Consider the following 22114-nt stretch of genomic DNA (forward strand, 5'->3'; position numbering starts at 1 on the left):
CACTGTGGGCATGCAAGATGGAATTGCCCGCAGTGCTCTTCCTGAAAAGTTTAGATTGTATTGTGTTATTGTCAATGTAAATCAACACATCCAAAAATTCAGCAGAAGTAGCTGAAATAGTGGCAGTGAATTTAAGATTTCTGTCATTCACATTGATTTCATTGACAAAGTCAGCTGCCAGAGTTTGAGATCCCTTCCAGAAGATAAAACTATCGTCTATGAATCTCCAGTAGGCTAATAAGTGAGGGAGCCAATGAGCGTGAGTGACGCCAAGCACATGCTCCTCCCACCAGCCAACATGCAAGCATGAATAGCTGGGGGAGAAGCATGAACCCATTGCCACCCCGCGTTCTTGATGGTAGAATTCCTTGCCAAACTGGAAATAGTTATTGAAGAGGCAAATACGAATCATGTCTAACAACAACCGATTGTGATCCCGCATAGTTGCCTCCCGGGAATTAAGAAAAAACTGAACAGCTTCCAGACCCTGGAGATGGTTGATACTGGTGTAAAGTGCTTCAATATCCATCACCAGGAAACATAAATCAGGACCCCAAGTGATGCAATTAATCTTCCCCAGAAAATCAGTGGTATCTTTAAGAAAGGAAGGGAGGGAAATCATATGAGGCTGAAGAAAAAAGTCAACATATTTTGAAATATTCTCATTCATGCTACCCTGTGCTGAAATGATAGGACGACCTGGGACTGGGATAGTGCATTTGTGGATTTTGGGTAACAAATAAAACAAAGGTGTGATAGGGTGCAAAACATTCAAGAACTTAGATTCCTCTTTGGTCAATAAACCACATTTCAACCAGGCATTGATATCTTTTCTGGTTTTATCATGACTGTTCAGCATAGTAAATTTGGTGGTTTTAGAATAGCAAAGGGGATCATTAAGTTGGCGGGTTGCCTCTGTAACATAATCACTTTTAGCCCAGAGAACAGTGTTCCCCCCTTTGTCCGCACTTTTCACAACTATCTGATTGTTACCTTGGATCTTTTTTACAAGCTTAGTATACTGTAAGTGGTTAAAGTCACACTGTTTTTTCTTTCCCAGTAACATCCTATTCAAAGTCTTAAGCTCAGTAATGACTCTGTCACTGAAGACATCAACAGCATCTTTAGGCATTAATGGCATGAATGTAGACTTTCCTCGAAATGCTGTAGATGGTGCACGGTTGACTGTAACAATCTGGCTGACTGTGGGTTCATTCTGTGAACTGTCCTCATTTGCTAAGGAAATGAGGGTTTGTGACCCCTGCAAATTCCTTACTGAAAGAGTTTCATCCGTTGATGGAGTAGTCTGTCCTATGCCCTTGTTGAGTTTCTCAGGATGTCATAGGAAATATTTTTGAAGTTTGATTTTCCTAATAAATTTAAATACATCAATCCGTGCCTGGACATAGGAGAAATTGTTGGGTGGACAATAGGACAAGCCTAAGGATAAAAGTTGCTCTTCCGCTTTGGACAGTACAAAGTCAGTCAAATTAATTACTGTGTTGTCTTGTGTCTGAGTTATTTGTTCCAATTCCTGCACGTTCTGCCCCTCCCTCCACCTCTTTTTGGCAGCTCGTTTCCTGCGCCGACGTTTTTGGCTGCTGGTTTGCCTGCTTGTGGAGGATTGTTCCGTGAGCGCAGGGAGTACCACCGGTCCTCGCTTACAAAATTAAGTTAATCAACTACTGAGAAAGATGTCAAATCAGAGGACCCTGCATCTGCAGAAGGTGTATTGTCCTCAGAGCCCGTGAAGGATGCCACTGATAAATTATCTTCATTCATTACACCAGCAGAAGTTGCTTGCACATTGGAACTGTGAGAAGCACTTGGTTTCTGTTGAAGAGACATTGCCTTTCTTTTATAAGAATCATACTTGCGGGAAAATGTAAAAATGCGTCCTGTAGCATAATCCTGTTTGTCTCTAGCAAACTTGTGTATTTTGCGCTCTTGAATAGTTTGTTCCAATTTCGCCAAACGTTGATCAATTTCTTTTCTGGTGTTGGCTATCAAATCAGTTTCACCAGTCGCTTCCAACAGGGCATTTATTTGATCAATTTCAATCAGTAGCGCTTCCCTATCAGTGTGGGCATATTTTATTAGAATCTGTAACATGTTTCTAGATGATTGTAGGTTGTTTTCCGCCCACTCCTGTAGCATTTTGGGGTCCGGGTTTTCATAGGTAGGAACAATCATTATCCTTAAACCCCGAGGGACACGGTTAGCCTCAATGTACTTTTCCAAAGATTTTTTCTCCCACCACTTCGATAATTCACTTCGAAGTAGCTTTTCCAGAGTTTTTAAAAGGTCCTTTGTACTACTGTTGGTACTGGTAGTACGATTTTCATGAGTGGTTTCTACTGAAGTAGTTGGCAGATTTCTATAAAGAGCCTCCGCTGCAGACTCCCTACTCCTTAGCGCCTCAGTGGAAAACATGTTCTGCAAGAAGTTTCAGCGGCTTGTGTAATCAACCGCTTCACTGCTGGCTGGCTTCGATTAGAGGAGAACAAGCCCAGAAACCCGCTAACTTCAACGAAAATTAACAGGCAAATAAGCGCACCAACGGTGCCCTACCAGCTTCCGCCTCCAAACACCACGGAAAGTCGACCGACCTCCCTGGCTGCAAAGCTCCTCGCCGGGTCCGGTCACCAGAAGTACGCCAGTCACTGCCTCAGTCAATTGAGTTGCCGGGGGCACGGCAAGAATATATATATGTGTATATGTGTGTATATATATATATATATATACACACGTGTGTGTATATATATGTATGTATATATGGATGTATGTGTATATATGGATGTATATATATATATATATTTTTTTTAATTAATGTTTACGGTTCAGAAAACATGACGTCAGAATCTACCCCTCTGCCCTGTCAGCGCAGTAGCATGGGGGGTCTTTACACACCACTTATCTCTAACATATATTGGCCCCTAGGGTAGAGGCAGCATACGAGTCGGTCTTAAAACCTTATCATTGGTTAACATCCTCCCAAGCACCTACTCACCTCCCACGCAGGATGATGAACCATGTAGCGAGTTCACTGAGTGGTTGGAGAAAGGGCAATGACCTGTATTTCATTAATCCTGCACAACCAACATGGCTGTAGTGGGTCAATGACCCGGAGTTGCTTTTTATTATTGTCGTGCAAAGGAACAGTTTACAAGATGGACCAGGCCGTGTGGAGCAGAATTTCGAGGGTGATTGCCCTGGGGTTTCCTTAATTCCCATTGAGCATAACGTCAATTGGTTAATTGCCTGAGTGGGTCAATGACTTGGGACATCCATCTCCCCCATTCTAAGGAGAAACAATTGGCTGAACTGTTCATGGGGTATCCTTCATTCTCCTTCGCCACAGAAGCTATTGGCCGTGCGGCGGTCCCGTGCTCGTGACGGAACCGCTCCGTCACGGCCCGCGGGTGAGCTGTGCTTGTGACGGAACGGTTCCGTCAAGGCCCTGCCCGCTCTTCAGAACGTCCAGCGCAGGCGCGGAATTCGTGCCGCGCAGGCGCGGCGAGCGGGCCGTGAGGGAACTGTTCCGTCACCAGCACAGCCCACCCGAGGCTCGTGACGGAACGGTTCCGTCACGAGCATGGGAGGGGTTAAGAGAGGAGAGACTAATTGTTGGCCTCAAGTATCCATTTCTGAGAATATTGCAGTACCTCAGTTTTAACTCTGTTCAGAAGCACATTAATAACATCACCATACTGGCTTTCTGGCCTTCATTTTTATCGAGTTTTGAAAATATTGTGGTCCCTGGATTCAGCTTCCTGTGTTTTAAAAAAATAGGAATGCCTGCCCTAAGTTATGGAATAGGGACTTTGTGCAATGGCATCTTCAAAGCAAAGATATGAGCTGGTATAAGAAGATAAATGCAGGATACGGTAATACTCCAGGCCCAGGGTCGAACTAGGACAAAAAATATAGGCTTGGGCACCAAAATAAAAGTGGCCCCATTTGCAAACCAGATTGCAAAAATGTGGCTCTCATTTGCAAGTCAGGCCACTTTTGAACTTGTAAAGAAGCGTTGTGTAGTTATTTTGCATGCCATGGGAGATTGCATGTATTTGTGTTTGCTACAGGCAATCCTTGCTGTAATGTCCAGGAAGTCAACAGTTAAAACTGTCCCACCAAGCCATAAAACCGGCCCATAAGCTGACAAAAAACGGACCCAAACACTGGCTTGTGGACGATCCCATCAGGCACTGCCTGATTGCCCTATTGGCCAATTTGACACTGTCCACGCCACAAGAACTTTATTTCCGGTCCTACACTTTTGTCTGACACATCTATACACTCAGTGACTCATAAATGAAGAGAATACCATTTTAGGTTCGGTGACCTGGTGGCTGGGAGGGTAGTTATAATTAGATTTTGTTGTGTTATTAGATTTTGTATAATTAGATTTGGTAGGGTTTTGGTTTTGCTCGATTTTCGCATGGATTTAGAGGGCGACGAGCGATATGGTAGGTGAGGATTGGAGGCGGCCCGGCTGCTCAAGGAGGCCGGCAGGCTTCATTGCCTCATGATTGACGCAGCGAGGGCCGCGCACCCGGCGAGGCGCGTGTCCGTGGGGTAGCGGCTGCCATCGCGGCCTGCTCGCCCCCCAAAAGGGAAAAATGTGTGCAGGTGAGTGTCCCGGGCCGCAAGGGTGGCACACAGGTGGCCCGGTGTGCTGTCTCAGAGCCACAGCCTCTGATGTGTGACGAGGTCGCGGCAGGAGGTGTTGAGGGCGGGGCTCGCCGGCGGAGTGCGTCGTGCGTCTCTCCGGCCGGTCCGAAGAAGGCACGGGGCTGCTCGTTTACCAGGAGAGCGGCCCCGCGGGGGGTAGAGAATGAAGAAAGGCGGCCCGCCCGGAGTGTCAATGGGTGGGGGCGAGGGGGGAAAAGGGGCTTCTGACTCTGGGTTAGTTTGGGAGTGCAGGGAGCACACCGGTGGGGTGTCACCTCTCCTCGAGAGCCTGCCAAGGAGCGGGGAGCAAAGGTGCCCTTCTAAGGCTGACAGAGGGGTGGAGGGGGGTGTACAGCTGGGATGGGGGATTGATTTTGCGGGTTGCGTGGGGAGGTCAAGCGGGGAGGGAGACTGGGTCCTGCAGGTGGAAGATGGCCCGGAAGAGCAAGGATCGGGGGGGGTCGGAATTGGGAGGGCCTGGATATATTTACCTCTTGGCATGAGGAGGTTCGGGGTTTGTCTAGGAGGGAACAGATTGATACCTACATGGCGCCCAGGGTGTCTCTGGGTTTGGAGGCAAGGCGCAATGATCTGGCACATGAGGAGTTGCGTGTGGAGGGGGGCTTTGTTGGGGAATATGGGCCTGGCGATTTGAGGGCGGGCGTGCGGGAAAGACTGGGAAGGTGGGAATGGAGTGACGATGAGCAAGGGGATGGGTCTGGAGGGGGTGCAATGGAGCTCAGCAGAGTGGGGAGTCATGGGGCGGCTAGCACTATGGGGGCAGACAGGCCAAGGAGTGGGGTGGGGAGGGCCCAGGAAGTTAGGCCCAGCACAGCAGTCTATACTTTTCTGTTGCAGATGGTAGAACAGCGTCAGGAGCTTGACTTGGCAGAGCTGGGAGCGGCTCATAGGCACCGAGGTGAAGGGTGGGCGGAGCCTTGAGTGGCGTACCCGGTACCGGCGAGGGAGCTCGTCATGGCTAGCATAAGTAGGCCCCAAACGGTCTTGCTGGCACCAACACCCAATAGCCCTCATCGGGGTGCAGGACATCGAGGACACAGGACCACTCAGGACGTTTTTGTAAAGGATTCCAGGAGAAGGTGGTGAGCGCCACATGTTGTAGGGGGTTGGGGGCAGTTGGAGCCCGAGGAGTTGGACTATGAGGGAGATAGTATTGAGGAGGGGGAAGTGAGGGAAAGCAGCGACGGGGAGGTGGGGGGGCAAATAATGTTGTTTGTAGTACCTTGCAGGTGTCACGACGCCAGGCGGGGCCCAGGGGCCAGACAGCTTAGTCGGTGGCAGCGACAGCTCCTGCGTGAAAGGGGTGCTCTCAGAGCCAGGTAAAACGAACGAAGGAGGGGTGAAACCGGTGATGGTTTCAATGGGGACCGGAGAGGTGGGAGGGGCTGGGGGCGGAGGAGGGAAGGTTAAGCAGGGGAAAATATGTTTTCAATGTGGGAGTAGGTACAGAGGACACAGACAAGACAACGGGAGGAGTAGGGGACGAATCGAAAACTAAGACGGCAAGTGATGCTGGGGCAGCAGTGACGGGTGAGTCCAGTGTGAAGTTGGAGAGCAAGGAGTTAAAAATCCAAAAACTACCTTATATGGGAGTGATGAAGCCACTGGGTGCGCACTTGATGTTAGCCACTAAAGAGCGAATATGGAAGGGAGAGTATATGGAAATGCTTAAGCTGCTGAGGAATATGAATTGGCGAAGTGGCCAAGGGTGCCGCTCACGATAGAAAACTGGACGACAGTGTTTTTAATGTATGCCAGCGTATATTCCGAGAAATACCAGGAGAGGTGCGTGACACTCTTTAAGTATATAGATGTCATTAGGAAGGCTCATATCATGGGGGAAAGTTACGCTTGGGCCCAGTACAACAAGGAGTTTAGAGCTCGTATGGCATGGGATACGGAAGCTAAATGGGGGGAGTTGGATACAGACTTATGGCAGCACACAATGGGGTTGGCCCGGGCGGGGAAGACTGTGTTCACGGCCAGCGGGCTCCCGCTCCTTTTTTTGGCCTTCTCAAATTCTGAGGGCAGTCTTACACTGTTGGAACAAACCAGAAGGCTGCGTAGGCGATACAGGCAGATTTATGGTCAGTTTTCTTTGGGGCCATGTCTCGGGTCTAGAGATCTTGGGGATAACGAGTAACTACTCGCACCAACTTTGGTGAACTACTTGCAAACTTTGTTTCCACTCGTCTATCTACATGCAATATAAATACCAGAGTGCTTAGGGGCGACCCGGAGGAGAGGCTAGCGGTGTGTGATCCATTGCGGTATTCTAAATAAATAGTGTTATGTTTAAGAAGAAAGTTCTCATTTCACTTGCAGTTTGGTATCCTCAAATGGTCAAAATATAAGCATGCAAAGTCTCCAATGAGGAAATCGGTTTGCTGAACGTGGCGCTTACTCCCTGCCTTTTTAATGGGTATGTTAAGATCAGAATGTTGCAGCTTTCTTTTCCACTTCAACAAGCAAAACCAATGTCTATGGGCTCTACTTTGGGCTGACTGCTTGTGAAGACAAAACACCACAAGTGAGGTCTTCTACGGGCTTTCAGTGGAACTGCAGCCTTTATAAATGATTTCCCATTGAGTATTCTACACAGTATAAGGGTAGCTGAGCAAGACCATTGCATACCTGCAGTCCTTTGTCCTACATCATGCAGACCTAAAATCCTTTTTCAGGAGTTGCAACTCTTCAAGGCAATTTTGTTAATTAAAATATTTTGCCTTCCATAGTAAGCAGTATAGTGTTTTTCTGGGCTTCGAGGTAGCATTTGTAAATGGTTCTGAATCACCTGCCTGCCAGCATCTCCAGTAGCCTCTATGAAGGGTGTCGGCTAAGTCAAAGTCAATTTTATTGTATAAAATTATTAAAAATCATTACAAAAATGCATATTGACCATCATAGGAAATAAAACACTTTAAAAAAAAAAAATTTTTTAGCAGTTAAAACGGTTTGTCAAGTGGCAAAGTAAGTGTCAACATTTCAGTTTGGAGGTATAGTTCCATTGTCAGCTTGCTGTAAGAGAGATTCGGCTTTCATCATAAATTTGACCCCCCTGCAGGCCAACATAGGACATGATCCATCTAGCCATCGAATTACGGCTTGCCTGCAAGTCCGAATGTTCAATTTGTTAAAAATGTTCTTTAAAAGACGTCTCCTCAGGTCCTTAAGTGCCGGACACACACATAGTAAGTGCGTTAGGGATTCATTTCGGTATCCACATAGACGACAATGGGGGTCAGTATGACAATTTTTCCAGGCTGGTAGCAAGTCCTTTGAGAACTGTAGACCTAGTCGGTGTTTTATATATCTTTGTTTTAACAAACTGTTAAAGTGACTTTCTAAGTAGGTCTGTGGTTTTATCCAGGAATATGAATTAATCACAGTCCACCCGTGTCGTCTTTTTGCGATATTTATCTTGTCTTCGAGGTAGGATTCCCATTTTACCGCATTGTTTACAATTTTATCAAAGGTGGATCTATCTGGCTTCGTGTCCCAAGTTTCTTCAATTCCTATGCAATTTAGGGATTGAGACCGGTAACCTCCCCAACTGTTTGAAACTTGCTGTTTCTGCTGGGTTTCGATTTCTTTCCAGCACAGATTGTCCAATGAGTTTGCTTCCGGCAAACGTATTTTATGGCAGAGTTTCACAAAGGTTCCCATACTGCGAAACTTCTGATTTAGAAGGCCAAATTCTAGACGGACCTGTGCCAGAGCCGACGAATTTGGTAGGTTTAGGACTGCCTTGTATACCTTTGTTTGTAGGCTGTTTAGCAGCCCTGCTTCTTTGCCACACCAGGTGGCCAATGCGTATGACAAGGTTGGTAAGGTTTGAGCTTTTATTACTTTCAGCAGGTGTGTATAATTTGGACAACTTAGTTTCTTTTGTAGTTGCCGGTATGCGTAGATCAAAGACTGTGTTTTTGCTTTTAGCTCGGTTTTATGTTCTTTGTTCGTCGGACCTCGCCCCAGTTTCAACCCTAAGTATTTGTATGATGTTTCCTCCTTTATTGGAGAACTATTTGCATACCATTTGAATATTTGCTTTTTTGGGTCCACAATGCGAACAACTTTAGTTTTATCTTTATTCAGTTCCAGGCTTTCGTGCTCCAAATAAGTTGTCAAGTTGTTGATCGATCTTTGCAACCCTATCGGTGTTTGGCTCAGAACAACAATATCATCTGCATACTGCAGGAAAGGGATAGGGATTTTTGACATGTGGGGGGGATGGCATTGCCCGATCTCCATGTCGTTGAATATATCTGCCATGTACAGGTTGAATAAACTTGGGGCCAGTACGCAGCCTTGTTTTAGGCCCTGTTGAGTTCTTATTTCGGCCGTTACACTGCTACCGTCTCCCAGTTTTACTCGAGCCCAGGTGTTGCTGTGCAGGACTATAATAGCCTCCAATAACTTCTTTGGGATACCCCATGATCTTAACTTTTCCCATAGCCGGGCTCTGTTCACTTTATCAAAGGCTGCTCGCAGGTCTATAAAGCAAGCATACAGTCTTGTTCCCCTTTTTGCAGCTTTTTCTTTCAAGAGCGCCAGGGTTGTCAAGTTTGTCAGAGTACCCGTTCTTGGCCGGAAACCAGTTTGGAACATCGGTATTATGTTCGTATCTTCCATCCAGTCCTGGAGGAGTGATAATAGGCATGATCCATATAGTTTTGCCTCGACATCCATTAGCGATATCAGCCTGTAATTCCCTGGCTCGTTGTGGTCACCTTGTTTAAAAATGGGGTGAATTATGCTCCCGGTCCAGGATCTTGGTGGTTTGTTCTGATTGTAGATTGCATTAAAGAGTGGAGTTAAATATTCTGCCCAAAATTCAGGTGAATATTTAAAGATAGCATTTGGAAGCCTGTTTGGACCCTCCGCACCCTCTTTTTTCAGGCGAGTTATCTTATCTTTGAGCTGGGCTGTTGTTACTAGGGTGTCGGTCACAGCATTCGGTAGTTTTTCTGATTTGCTGAGCTGTGAGTGTTCAGGATTGTTCTCATTTCCACTACCCATCGATTGCTTTAGCTTGTCTCCTAGTGCATTATCTCGTTTTCCTGTCAAGTTTCCTGCATGTTCGCTGTTTCTAATGCATACTTTGCACTCCAATTTACAGTATCTTTTCTTACCTCCCGACCTGTCGCTGAACATCTTTTCGACATGCTGGGTCCATATACTTTCTCCGATACCTGCCTCCTGTTTTAGGGTGTTCCCCCTTGTCAGTTTGTTGATAATACCCCAAAATGATCTGGCATTTTTGTCTTTGCTAGCGATTAGTAGGTTAGTCCACATTTCCTCTTGGTACAGTGTTTTTGCGCTACTCAGCATGATCTTATATTTCTTCCGCATAGCTTTCAATTCCGATTTGTTTGTTTTTTTACCGTTTTTTATCAATCGTGCCTGCTTGCGGACTTCTCGTGCAATTTTTCTTTTTTCTTCCCTCAGGATAGTTGTGTACCAAGGCTTTTTGCCAGTTTTAAATCTTATGGAATTTTGATCTTTTCGTGGTGGGTTTCTTGTTACTGCTTCACATAGATGTTCCCAAGTTTTTACCAGGTTTTCTTTTACTTCCGGTGTTAAACTAAGCAGTTTGTTTTTGAGTTTATCCATTATTGGTTTTAAATCCTTTCCTCTCCATTTTAGTTTACGTAGGTTGAATTTTTCAGTATACTGGATGACGGTGTTTTGTTTTTCCGTCTTAGTAACCATTATTAACATTTTGGTAATTAGAGGGAAGTGGTCGCTTTCCACACGTTGCTCCACTGAAAATGCACTCACCATTGATAACAAGTTGTTACTCAGTATTGTGAAGTCTATTGATGACTTTCGGTTACCGCTTAAGAAGGTTATAGGTATACACTGACTTTCTTATTTAGGATAAAAAGGCCCAGTTCTTCAAGAGCTTGCATTGTTTTCTCCTCTTTTGTTAGATTGCTATTAAAATCACCTGATATAATCATGGAGAACGCCTCATGAGTGATTTGCAAAGCCCTGATTAAAGTTAGTAAAGTAATCAGTTTTTCATTTTTCTCCTTTTCCGGATGAACATAAACATTAAGCAATAGAAGATTACAGGAACCTGAACCGGTGACCAACTTTCCCGTGAGTTTTATTACTTGTATCCAATTTACCATAGAGTCTACTTTTTCCGTATGCCATCTGTGTTGTTGAGTGATGTACGTCGATAGGCCTCCTCTAGGGTGACCAAAGTTAGAAGGTTTTTCGGCGAGGACGTGAAATTCGATATATCCCGGGATGGAGATTTGGCGCAGGTTCCAGGTTTCTTGTAGCAGTATTAAGTCATGTTGATCCAAGAAGTTTGCAGTTTCGTGGTCGTGACACAAGCTGTTGAAACCGTGGACGTTCCAGGAACAGAGGCTGATCGTATGCGGTTCCGCTGTAATGGATTCCACTTGATTATCAACTATTATCCGTTGGTTTAACGTGGTGTCTTTTTCTAAGTGACTCGTCGTGTTAGGAGCATTTTTTGCTCAAGGCCGAAGCCACCCAGGTCCAGTCAATTGCCTGTTCATGGGCGCCTCCTTGAGCCACTGCAATTTCCTGTCTACTTTGTGATGTATTTTTTTGCGGAGATACCGCACACGCTCCTCTTAAACATGATTTTTGGCTATTCCCCTCTGTCTTTGACTTTTTACATATAGTTAGATTTTTTAAAAGTGGAAATGGATATTTTTTCCGATCGTCTCGCCTCAGTTTGATACCCCAGGCTTCAAATGACAGACTCCTTTCACATATTCTATCAACTATTTCTTTGGTTGACCAGGTGGTTAATGACTCTTCCACCTCTGACATGTTTTTGGTGCATCTAAATTCTACTGACAAAAGATCTTGAGATTCTATGTCATTTAATTCTGGGATTTCTCTTAGTAGCCTCATTATATTGCCTCTATTAAGAAAATCTTGGGGTCCTGATGTCTGATATTCCGGTATAAATGTCAGTTTGTTTTTTATTTCTGCTTGTAGTTGTGAACTCATTTTAACTTGTGTCTCTTGTTCTAGGTTTATATTTTTTGTTGGTTCCTGTATTGTGATTGTTCTTTTCCCTTGGCTTAGTGTTTTTATTATTAGATCTTCGTATGTACCGTCCATTCTTTTCAGATAGGTGGTTGGTTCATTAGTCCTGTCCGTATTTTTATCGATGTTCGAATTTTGTGGTATGTGTGTGCACCTTATTTGTTTGTTTGTTTGATAAGTACTGCAGGTTCGTCCATCTTCGTTTAAGTTTATTTTTATTGGTGATCTTTTATATACCTTTTCATCTGCTCTTTTTATGGATTGACTTTGATTATATGTATCTGTTATGTTTTGTTCAGTATCTACGAAGATTGGGCCATTTTGGTGCATTGATTCCTGGTTTGTTGATTTGACCTGAAGTGATTGCGTTTCGTCTGTCTGGTGGAACATTACTATCTGGTTTACATTAACTTCTTTATTTAAGACCCTTTCACCAGACTCATCTTGCGTCTTGTCTTTCTCCTGTGTTCCTGGAGGTTTTTTTTGATTCTTTGTCTGAATTTTCAGTTGTGTGATCCCTTGTATCTGGCATGGTTTTGGGGAGGTTTGAAGGGGTGAGGATTCAGTACTCGGGCTAGTCCCTTTCACTGCGTTTGACTGGTTTGTTTGAACCGGGGGCGTGTTGATATGTTTTGAGACAGTTACTTCAGGTGTTGGTTTAATTTTCCTATTAGCCGTGTGATGAAAGATGGGATAGGTGTGTGTATCTGTTGAAGGTTGAAATTTAAGTTGAACCCTCCCTTTTCTTGCGCGCTTCCTTTGTCTTTTTGTTAACTTGATTTTAGACTGGGTTATTGCGTGTTGTACTTCCTCTTTTTGACCTTGTTCGTAGTCGGATTTTTCTTTACACTGCTTGCTTGTTTCTTCCTCTACATAGCTGTTTTGAGTAGAATCTATTGCTATGTGTTGGCTTCCAAGTTCCACATTTGATTTTATTATCTCAATATTACTCGTAGTTTTAGTAATATGTTTTGAGTCCATTGATGACTGGACCGCCCTTAATATGTCATTTAGTATTAATGGTAAGTTTGACATATTATCCACTAATTTCCCACAAACACAGCTTGATTGGATAGTCTCTGTACAGGGACCCTTATCAGCCCTCCCTTGGAGCAGGGTTGCCATATGGTCCAGCCTGATGTTTATGCCAGAGATATGGCTTGCTATGAGATTTATTAGGTCAATTTGAACGTCCATTTTGTCCGACTGGAAATTCAGAGCTTTAATTGCCTGGTCTAAGGTGTTTAATAGTGTTTTGCTCCATGGAGACCTGTCTTCTTCTTTGGGCGATGTTTTCTGGACATTTATATCTTCATCTGACCTGCTCATTGAAGATATCGTAATTGGAGATTCCTGGACTAGAATGTTATTAGTCCAGCCTATATTTTTATTTCGGTCTTCGTCCCGTTCGTGGGAGTCGACACTTGGGTGCAAGGGTGTCGATTCCAGTCTTCCATTACACCCTGGTCCATTTTTCACATGTTCTTGTGATCTGTGGGTGTCATGTGGACCTTGGCTGGACTTTATGTGTGCTTGTAACTGGGGTTCGGTGATTTTTTCCATTCCTGTTTGAATATCCAAGCTTATGTCATCAGGTAGGGAGAAGGAAGTAGGCCATGAATCTTCCTGTGCGGCAATTTGACCCGCCGCCAATTTATTCCTTGGTGTTACTTCTTCCTTCTTGCCCTTGTCCATGGACTTTGTTTCCTTGTCACTTTCCTGAGGTTGAGAGGCGTTCTTGTTTATTTGGGCTATTGCCACAATGAGATTACCGCAGACGGTGTTACTTTTTTGCTTGTCTGGGGACTGAGGGGTTTGTTTTTTATCAGGTGAATTGTTAATTGGACAGCTCTCACTGTGGGTGTCCTGTGAATCCTTATTCTTCTCCTTTATACTATTTGGTTGGAGTTGCACGTTCTCCTTTGCGCATGGTGCCGGTGTGATTGGGCTTGATTGGAGGGCTTGTTCCTGTGTTCGCCCGTAAGTTGACGTCATGAGGTCCTTTGGTGAAAAGAAATTTTGAATCCCTTTATTACGTTGTTTTGAGCAAGGAGTTGAAAGCTCAGGAGCCGACACTAGTCTCTCTCTTTGTTGTGCCATCCTCTTCCTTTTTTTACTTGACTTATTTGAGCCCTAGTTCCGGTCTTCTTCGTCTTTTCTTGTACTAGCACTTATGTTGAGACGCAGTTTCCCAGATCTCATTCTCTAGGTCTATTAAATGGTAAGCCTGGCAGACTGGTACCTTGGTGACTTGGTACCTGGTATCCTGGTGTCCGTTGTCCGTTGTGCCACTACACCTCCAGTCCCACTCCACCTGCACACCCCCACCTCCCAAGCCTATCTACCCCTCTAAAAGGGATAGCTGCCGTCAGGGAGGATAGCGAGGTGCAATTACGATTTTGCAGGCTGTATCGAGTATCTTGCAAGGTGTAGAGACTTCTGACTTTAGCTGACACTTCTGAAGGACAGTTTTACCAGGTAATTAGTAAAATAAGGACAGTTTTACCAGGTAATTAGTAAAAAGAAGAAAAAAAACGAGTGATTCAATGGTGTGCCTCTCGTGATCATCTCTTTTCGTATCTAACGTTTTCTAATCCAACTTCAGCTCGAGAGCTCCCTCCGGTGACTGGCCTCGGAACTGCAAGTAATTGCAAACAATTAGCTCCCGTTGTCGTTGTGGCCGGCAAATGGAACGGAGGGGCAAGTGGGTTGAATGCTGCCACTGGGGGGGCCTGGGAGAGACCAGGAGTGCAGGCAGGCAAGTAGAAATACCGGGCTAACACCCGCTGTTCACTTTACACAAAAATGGCCCACTTCCAGCCACTCTTGGCCCCTCTCCCCCCACCGCTCCTTGCTGCTTGCTTGCGGTGAGGGGGCCTGTTCCTGATGTTCTCCTCCTCCCCAAATTCACCGCCGCCGCGGCACAGAAATCCACGGGCTTACCGCTTACCGCTGCAGAAGTCCAGCCTCTGTCTCACCGGCTGCAGCTGCGGTCTCAGCGGTCTCGGCGGGTGGGCGGGCGGCACAGCGTCTCAGCCCGTCAGCTCAGCAAGGCATTCAGCAGCATATTCAACAGCGGCAGCGTATTCAGCAGCGGACTAGCCTGGCCGCCACACCTCAAACTCTGCTTCTCCTAGCTCTCTCTCTAGCGCTCAGCTCTCCGTAAGACACGGACCGGATTCCTCCTCTAGCCTCTGTGGAGTATGGTTCTCTGTGGAGTATGGCTCACGTCTCAACCGGCACTCACCGGAGTGTGATACAACCAACTTGTTGATCACAAGGGCCTAATACTAAGGGCCTGACTAGGAGTTTGCGGTTTGTGGACTGCAAAACCCAAGATGGCGCAGGGGTAGCGGTGTGGCTACTGCCGCACCAGCGGTCCGACTGCCATGGGACCACCACAACCACAGGGAAACTGCAATCCCTGGCTGTGGAGCTGTCGTCTGAGGCCGCAATATGGTTGGAGGTGCAGCTGTGGCAAAGCCAAGCATATTACAAGTTTCCTCACCCCCATCCCTCTTGTGGCGGATGCTTCTGCCATGGAAATGTTGGTGGGGGGTAAACTAAGGAGGCCCTACAGGGCCCCCTGTTGCGTCTGGGCCTGGGGATACATGAAGGTGGGCAGGAGTGCACATGAAGAGCCCACCGGTATGCATGCACCTCCTTTCCTGCATGGCATGGACTGCACAGACCATGCTGTGCACCTTGCTTTGGCGCCCCCATTGCGACCACGAGGAAACTCATAATCTGGCAGGCAGCGCTCGAGTTTGGTGGCGTGCGGGCAGGGCGCTGGCGTGGCAGCTCGCTTCCATACTGCCAAACTCTTATTCAGGCACTAACTCTTATGTAAAAAATTTTGGGGGACCGAGATGTGGGAGGGGAACAATAGAAATAGAAAAGTCTCTAACAGAACGAGTGCCCATGCTACATTATTTCCTGTTTCAGTGCAGGAGTCTGCATTCTGAAAGAGGCTGACCCAATGTCCCTCTCTACGTATTTATGTATGTTAAAGACATGAGCTAAGGCACCAGCTACGCTGCTGCCCTTAGCTAGACCTAAAAAGAAACCAATGGTCCCCTTTGCATACAGAGAGGTGACAAAGCTACATCTGAATCGGCAGTGGGTGGTACAATTCAATACTCCATATATAGCGGGGTTTTGGCACAGGCGGGAGCTGGCAGGTTAACAACAATTCCCTCAGACCAGCCTCCCTAGAAGTCAATGACTTAGCAATGGGAGCAGTGATACACCTCAGATGTGGAATGTAAACGACTAGTGGTTTAGTGCCTCCAGGGGAGTTTGTGCCAGGGTCGGTAAATCCGTGTGGGGCAAGTGTACCCCGCCACAGGGACCATATCCTCTGTGAGTAAAACATTGAAATAAAGACCAGGGATTGTCACCTGCAAACAGAGCTCATTTTCTTTTATATGTATTATCCTACACACTTAGCACTGCAGACACTCTAAGAACTGAGGCCCGTGAACAAGCATATTATCAATTTTCATTTACAGGACGAAAGAAAACACAATATACCATTTCCAGCATGACAGCAAGTCGCAGTGTGCTGCCCTGGAGCGCCCTCTACCGGGAGGCCTAAGTCTGTTTGTGCGTAGCTGGGCCTCTGGGTGTGTGGAGAAGGTGACCTGGGAGTTCAGCAATTACGTATTTCTTTAGGTCCCTACAGTGGCAACAGTCAGGGTGCACAGTGGTCGCTGCAAATGAGGAAGCGTGGGGATCTAGAAAAGTTATTTCCTAAAGATTCTCTTCTTTAATGTATTTTTGAGGCAGGTTGAATTTCCTTACTAAAACTCGAAAACAGTCATTTCAAAACAAACATGATTTTATATAATGAAACAAAAAATAAATGACACATTTTTTTTAAAAACATTGGATTCAAGCTATGAGTAAGGCTAGGATATGGAGCTAGAGTAAGGGATGGTATAAGGTAAGGGCTATGTTGATGGGTACATTAAGAGATGGGGTCCAAGGTTAGACCATGGATTTAGCTTAATGTAAGAGACATGGATCAGGGAGGAGGATATGGTTAATCGAGAAAGTAAGGGCTAGAGTAAGGGGTAAGCGAAGGGATTGAGGGGGAGGTCTGATTAGCTTTAGGTCGGGCTAGGGTTAGAGTAAATGATTTTGTAATGGTCGGGTCAGGGTCGCACTCTGATCAATAGACTTCTAGATTTCAGCTTTACGCAGTTAAATGTGTCCAACCCATTGAATTTGTAATTTTTCTGTATGTATCGTGTTTTTTCTCTGCTAAAATTCAATAAAATCATTTTGAACTAAAAAAAAAAGTGTCCAGCCCAGCCACAAGGCAGAGCCAATACATAGCAAGGGGTCAAATGGCGATAATGCTAGTAAGAAAAAGAGGCATCCATACCCAATTTTTGCTGTAAAAGACCACTATATTTAGAGTGAGTGTCCCCTCACACCCCTGGTACCTGAGGACCTAATGATATCTATGCACCGAGGCAGGTCACCTCTTGGATATTGTCTTACCCCCTTGTAATTTGATCAATAATGTTTCTCCCCGACCAGTAGTCTGGCCTGACCATTTCTTTGTTAGCTTTACAATGTCTCTTAGTTACTCGTGTTGCTTCTAAACAGACAGACGATCTCTTTAATGCATGGTCAAAAATGCCATCGACCAGTCTTAAGCACTCACTGGCTGTGACAGAGGCCTCTATTGGCTGCCTTTAGCCTGACCAAGGCTATTCCTTTTTGTATATAAGGATCAATCGCACAGTTGATACTTTGCATACAGAAAATAATGTGATCTGCCTTAAACCTGAACAATGGTGCAGTCACTAAATTTACGACAGCTACCTACCAGACTGAACGGCATAGGAGATGTGGTTACAACCCCTCTCCAAATTCTTTGAATAAAGGAGTCCTGCATGTAAATTGCATAGTGTAATATAAGGGATAAAATACCCCCCTACCACACATTATAAGCATATTGCAAGTCACCAAGGAGTTCTATAATTATATAGAGGAATGAAGCCGAAAGGTGGGGTCCTTCATAAGGTTATGGAACTGTGAAGTGACTTGCAATATCTTTATCATGCAGGCCAGGGTTTTTTTTATCCTGTATAATACATGGTCACACCAAACCCGCTTAAAACCAATTAAAACCTTTGTGTGTATCTCTTTTATATGGAAGAGCGAGCATGTTTCCAACATGAAGAATAAACCTGTATTTGTTGCAAAGAGATATTAAAAACAGTTCAATATAAGTCGTTTTTTTTTTTACAGCTGCAGTAGCTCGGAATGTGTAGAAACAAGCAGAACACTTCTAGCTTTTCTCCATCTAAGAAGTGCAATCAATAAACATATCCTCTCTGCTTGTCATTGTAAGCTATTAAAATAGAGAAAAAGGAAAAGCAACCTTTTTTATTTTTGCTTCAAACAGCTGCTTCAATTATGACCATAACCTGACTTGCCTTTCACTTCATCTGCTGGTTCCGGCAGCAGCCATTGTGACTCAGAACTCAACTGTAATAACCTTCTAATAGTCGAGTTCTTACATCTTTTCTTTATAATTGCTGACTTGGGGCCATATGTAGGAAACCTATTTGCGCTCGCAAATGCTGAAATTCACAGAATTTCAGCATTTGCGATCGCAATTAGGGCAGTGTGCTATGTAGCACACAAAAACCCACTTGCAAAATAAGGAATCGCAAAATTTGCAATTCCTTATTTTGCTATTGCATTCAAGGAATCGCAAATTGCGATTCCTTAAATGTAATGTAGGAAGCACCAAAGTTGTGCGAATTTTGGCTTAAGGAATCGCAAAATACCACCAACTTCAGGTTGGTGGTATTTTGCGATTTCTTTGGAAAATGCACTTTTTGGCATTTTTCAATGTGCCATGTGGGTCACATACATGCCCTTAGGGCATGTATGTGGGCCACGTGTGCAGACATGTTAATTTCAGGGGTGCAAAAGGGTGTCCTATTGACACCCTTACAACCCTGAAATTGCATTCTCAATTTGCGATTCTCTAATTGAGAATCACAAATTGAGAATGTCTTCCTATTCATTCTTATGGGTCTTCTAGCCCATAGGAATGAATGAGAAGGTATTCCCTATTTGCGAATCTCAATTTGCGATTTGCAAATAAGGAATAAGTGGGATTCACAAAAAAATTTGCTAATCCTACCTACATTTCGTTTTGCGATTCTCTAATTGCGATTCCCCAAAAATAGCAATTTGAGAATCGCAAAACAAAAAATTACCTACATATGCCCATTGGTGTGTTACAAGTCATCGATTATAAAAAAAAAAAAATGGTGACTGCCGTTTATACAGAGATTATACAATCCCATGTATTATAAACTACTTATGCAGGCCCACACTGAATATGACTCAACTTGCATAATTTAATCTAAATATTCTTCTAAACTAGTCATTAAGGCCACTACCAACTTATTGGGCCCTCCTACTTCAAAGTCTGAGATGGAACCAGTAGCGGCTGGCATGGAACAGGGGTGAAAGGGTGAAAAAACAAAATATGTTTAAAAAACACTTATCTCTTCACGATCGCCATCTCTCCTCTGTCGTTGCTTCCCTTCCTGGAAAGTCCAGGAAGCAGGAAGCACACAGGTTCCCCAAAGCCAATCACAAATCTGCTTTTAGGAGCATTGTGACTGGTCTGAGTGCCGTGGTTCGGCGCTCAGATGGGGACTGAGAGCCTGTGCATGTCCTCCACCCATGCTGTGCAATACTGCCCAGTAGGGAACATGGTAAGTGTGCATGGCTATTTGGTCACCCCAAGACAGCCGGCCAAACCATCATGCACACTTATTGTGCACCAATAACTCCTCCTCCCAGGTTGTGTAACACCAGCCCCGCTCTGCCCTAACCCAGCCATGTAGCTATGAAAAATAAAGTGATACTAACAAAGTTGTTATCATTTTATTTTTCCCTTTTCCACTGCTCTGAGAGCAATAGGGCGACTCTCCTCCGCCTTGGCGAAGGAGCCTCCCCAAGATGGAACACTCTCAAGAACTATGTGACTCATTTGGCTCCGATTATGAGTGGGTTGGATTTTTCCACCCTTGTGCAAACCCCTGTTTGTGCAGGGGTCGGAGCTCCAAGTTGTGTGGAATTCACTGCACCTGTAAAGTTTTTCTTTTTTGTTAAATGTCAGCAAGTCAAACCTTTGGGATTGTCAATGGGGAAAAGAGTGCAGTATTTCCAGTGACGTGCCAGTTTGGTGCAGTAAGCACCAAAAATCTGCATGTTATTCCCACAATTAGGAATGGGTGCAATTTATTGCACCTGATAAATTCCAAACTCTGGGGAGTCAGATTTTATTGCATGCCATAAATTGCAGTTTCCCTGCCACCCACTCATAATCACGACTTTAAGGTCATTCTACAATAACACTCTTGCCATCCATGCCCAGCTTGCCAAGGAAAAATCCTCTGCCTATCCTCTGCCCGTTGTGGCCTCCACCTCAAGGCTAACTAGCTTGTCCCCTTTGATGATATCTCTTTACAGGAGACCCAAAATAAGCTGAAATCAGCCTGGTCAATACATTATTGGGTAATCCATTCATACCCTGAATGGCAACAACCCACCAAGTACTGCCTGAAACTGCTTTGGGTCACTGTCTGCAGAACCGTCATGGCGGGAGCCTCCATCGACATCGAAGAACCTGAAATAGAAATGCTGCAGGAGAAAAGGGAGAAATAAAATATTCTACCAAAAACGTTAACCTCAGGGAACCCTCTTCTTACAGGCCTAGCTATCAAATGGTTTAAGTTTTGTACTGTGCCTTTTAGTCCCCCCGCCCTCCCAAATGTGTTATCCTTTTTCACCTTTCCCATCTGGTAAGAAGCTAACTGCAGCCAAAGAGACTCTAAATTAACTCCTGAATGTAAACTTAACATCATAAGAAGGCAGTGCCGGCACCTCCGCTAAGGCAGAGGAGCATCGCCCCACTGCTCCAAGAGCAGTGAAAAGGGGAAAAATAAAACGATAATAACAAAGATATTATTGTTTACATTGTTTGTTGTTGTGGGCTGGATTCATGGGAGGCGGGGCTGGTGGCTCATGGAGGAGGAGTGGACTGTGCACAGAATGTGTGCATGACTGCTTGGATGCCTTTTTGGCCGGCCAAGTAGTCATGCGCACTTTCCATTTCCACGCCAGGCTGCATTACACAGTCTGGTGGGGAACATGCATAGACTCCCGGTCCTGATCTGAATGCCGATCCAAGGTGCTCAGACCAATCACAATGCTCCACTGCAGCGTTGTGTTTGGCTCAGGGGAGCCTGTGTGCTTGGGAGCTTCCCGCTGCTTCTTCCGGAATGGAGTCATGAAGAGCAGAGAAGCAGACGGAGGAGAGATGCAGCCATTGAAAAAAGGTAAGTTAAAAAAAAATATTTTAACCCTCCCTTTTCCCAGCATGCCCACCCCGCAGCCCGTTCTCTACCAGCCGCCACTATAACAAGGGTCATCATGGAGATGTTCTTCCTGAAAAGTGGAGCTCCAGGCCATCCCTTGACAGAAAGATGGGGGAAGATAGAGAAGTGGGGTAGCAGCAGTAACATATCAGGTATTCCAGTACAGATCAGAGATCTGAGCTTGCAAAGGGGTACTGCTAAGTGTGTGTCTTCGGATCAACTTTTATGCCTTAGCCTTTCCAGTGCTTAATTTGAACCAGTGTTTGCAGGTTGGTCCCACTGGCACTCTTTCCTTGGGAGTGGGACGTGTTTTTATTCACCAGACTTTGACCCAAACTGAAAGGAAGCAAAGGGGTAAATAAGGAGGGCGAGAAAGACAGAAAAACATTGGCAAAGGGAGAAAGCAGGGATGCAAAAGGGAGAACATACTGGTGGATGGAAGAGGCATGAGGTGAAATAAAGACCAGACAGCCTTGGTATTCAGAACCAAACATTAGATAGTGCCAGGCACAGGCTTCTTAAAACAATTTGGGGCCCAACAGTTATTATTTTACAAATTAAGCACTGATTACATCGAAAGAAATTGAATAAACACAATTTAAGACCGAAATATTACAAACATTTAGTGAAGGGATTTGCTGGTTTTTCTATCTCAATTTCCACTTTACTGAAAAGGAAGCTTACTTTGACTTTTAAGAAAGTATGTGTTAAAACTGGTGGTGGCAATGGATTATGGCTATAGAATAGCGTCAACGAACAAAGACATTATTTTCAAATATCGTTCACCTTTCAAGTAACACGTACTGACCACATTATTAATAGAAACATAGTGTTTGGTTCCTATTTGCATCTGAAATAAGGAGACAATTAAATTTCCTCATTCTGGAATAGGAATGTGCTTTCCAAAATCTAAATATTGTAATATTGAAACTGATTGCTTACAATTCGAAAATAGCAGA

Source organism: Lissotriton vulgaris, chromosome 7 (assembly GCF_964263255.1).
Source record: "Lissotriton vulgaris chromosome 7, aLisVul1.2, whole genome shotgun sequence".
NCBI classification, from domain to species: domain Eukaryota; kingdom Metazoa; phylum Chordata; class Amphibia; order Caudata; family Salamandridae; genus Lissotriton; species Lissotriton vulgaris.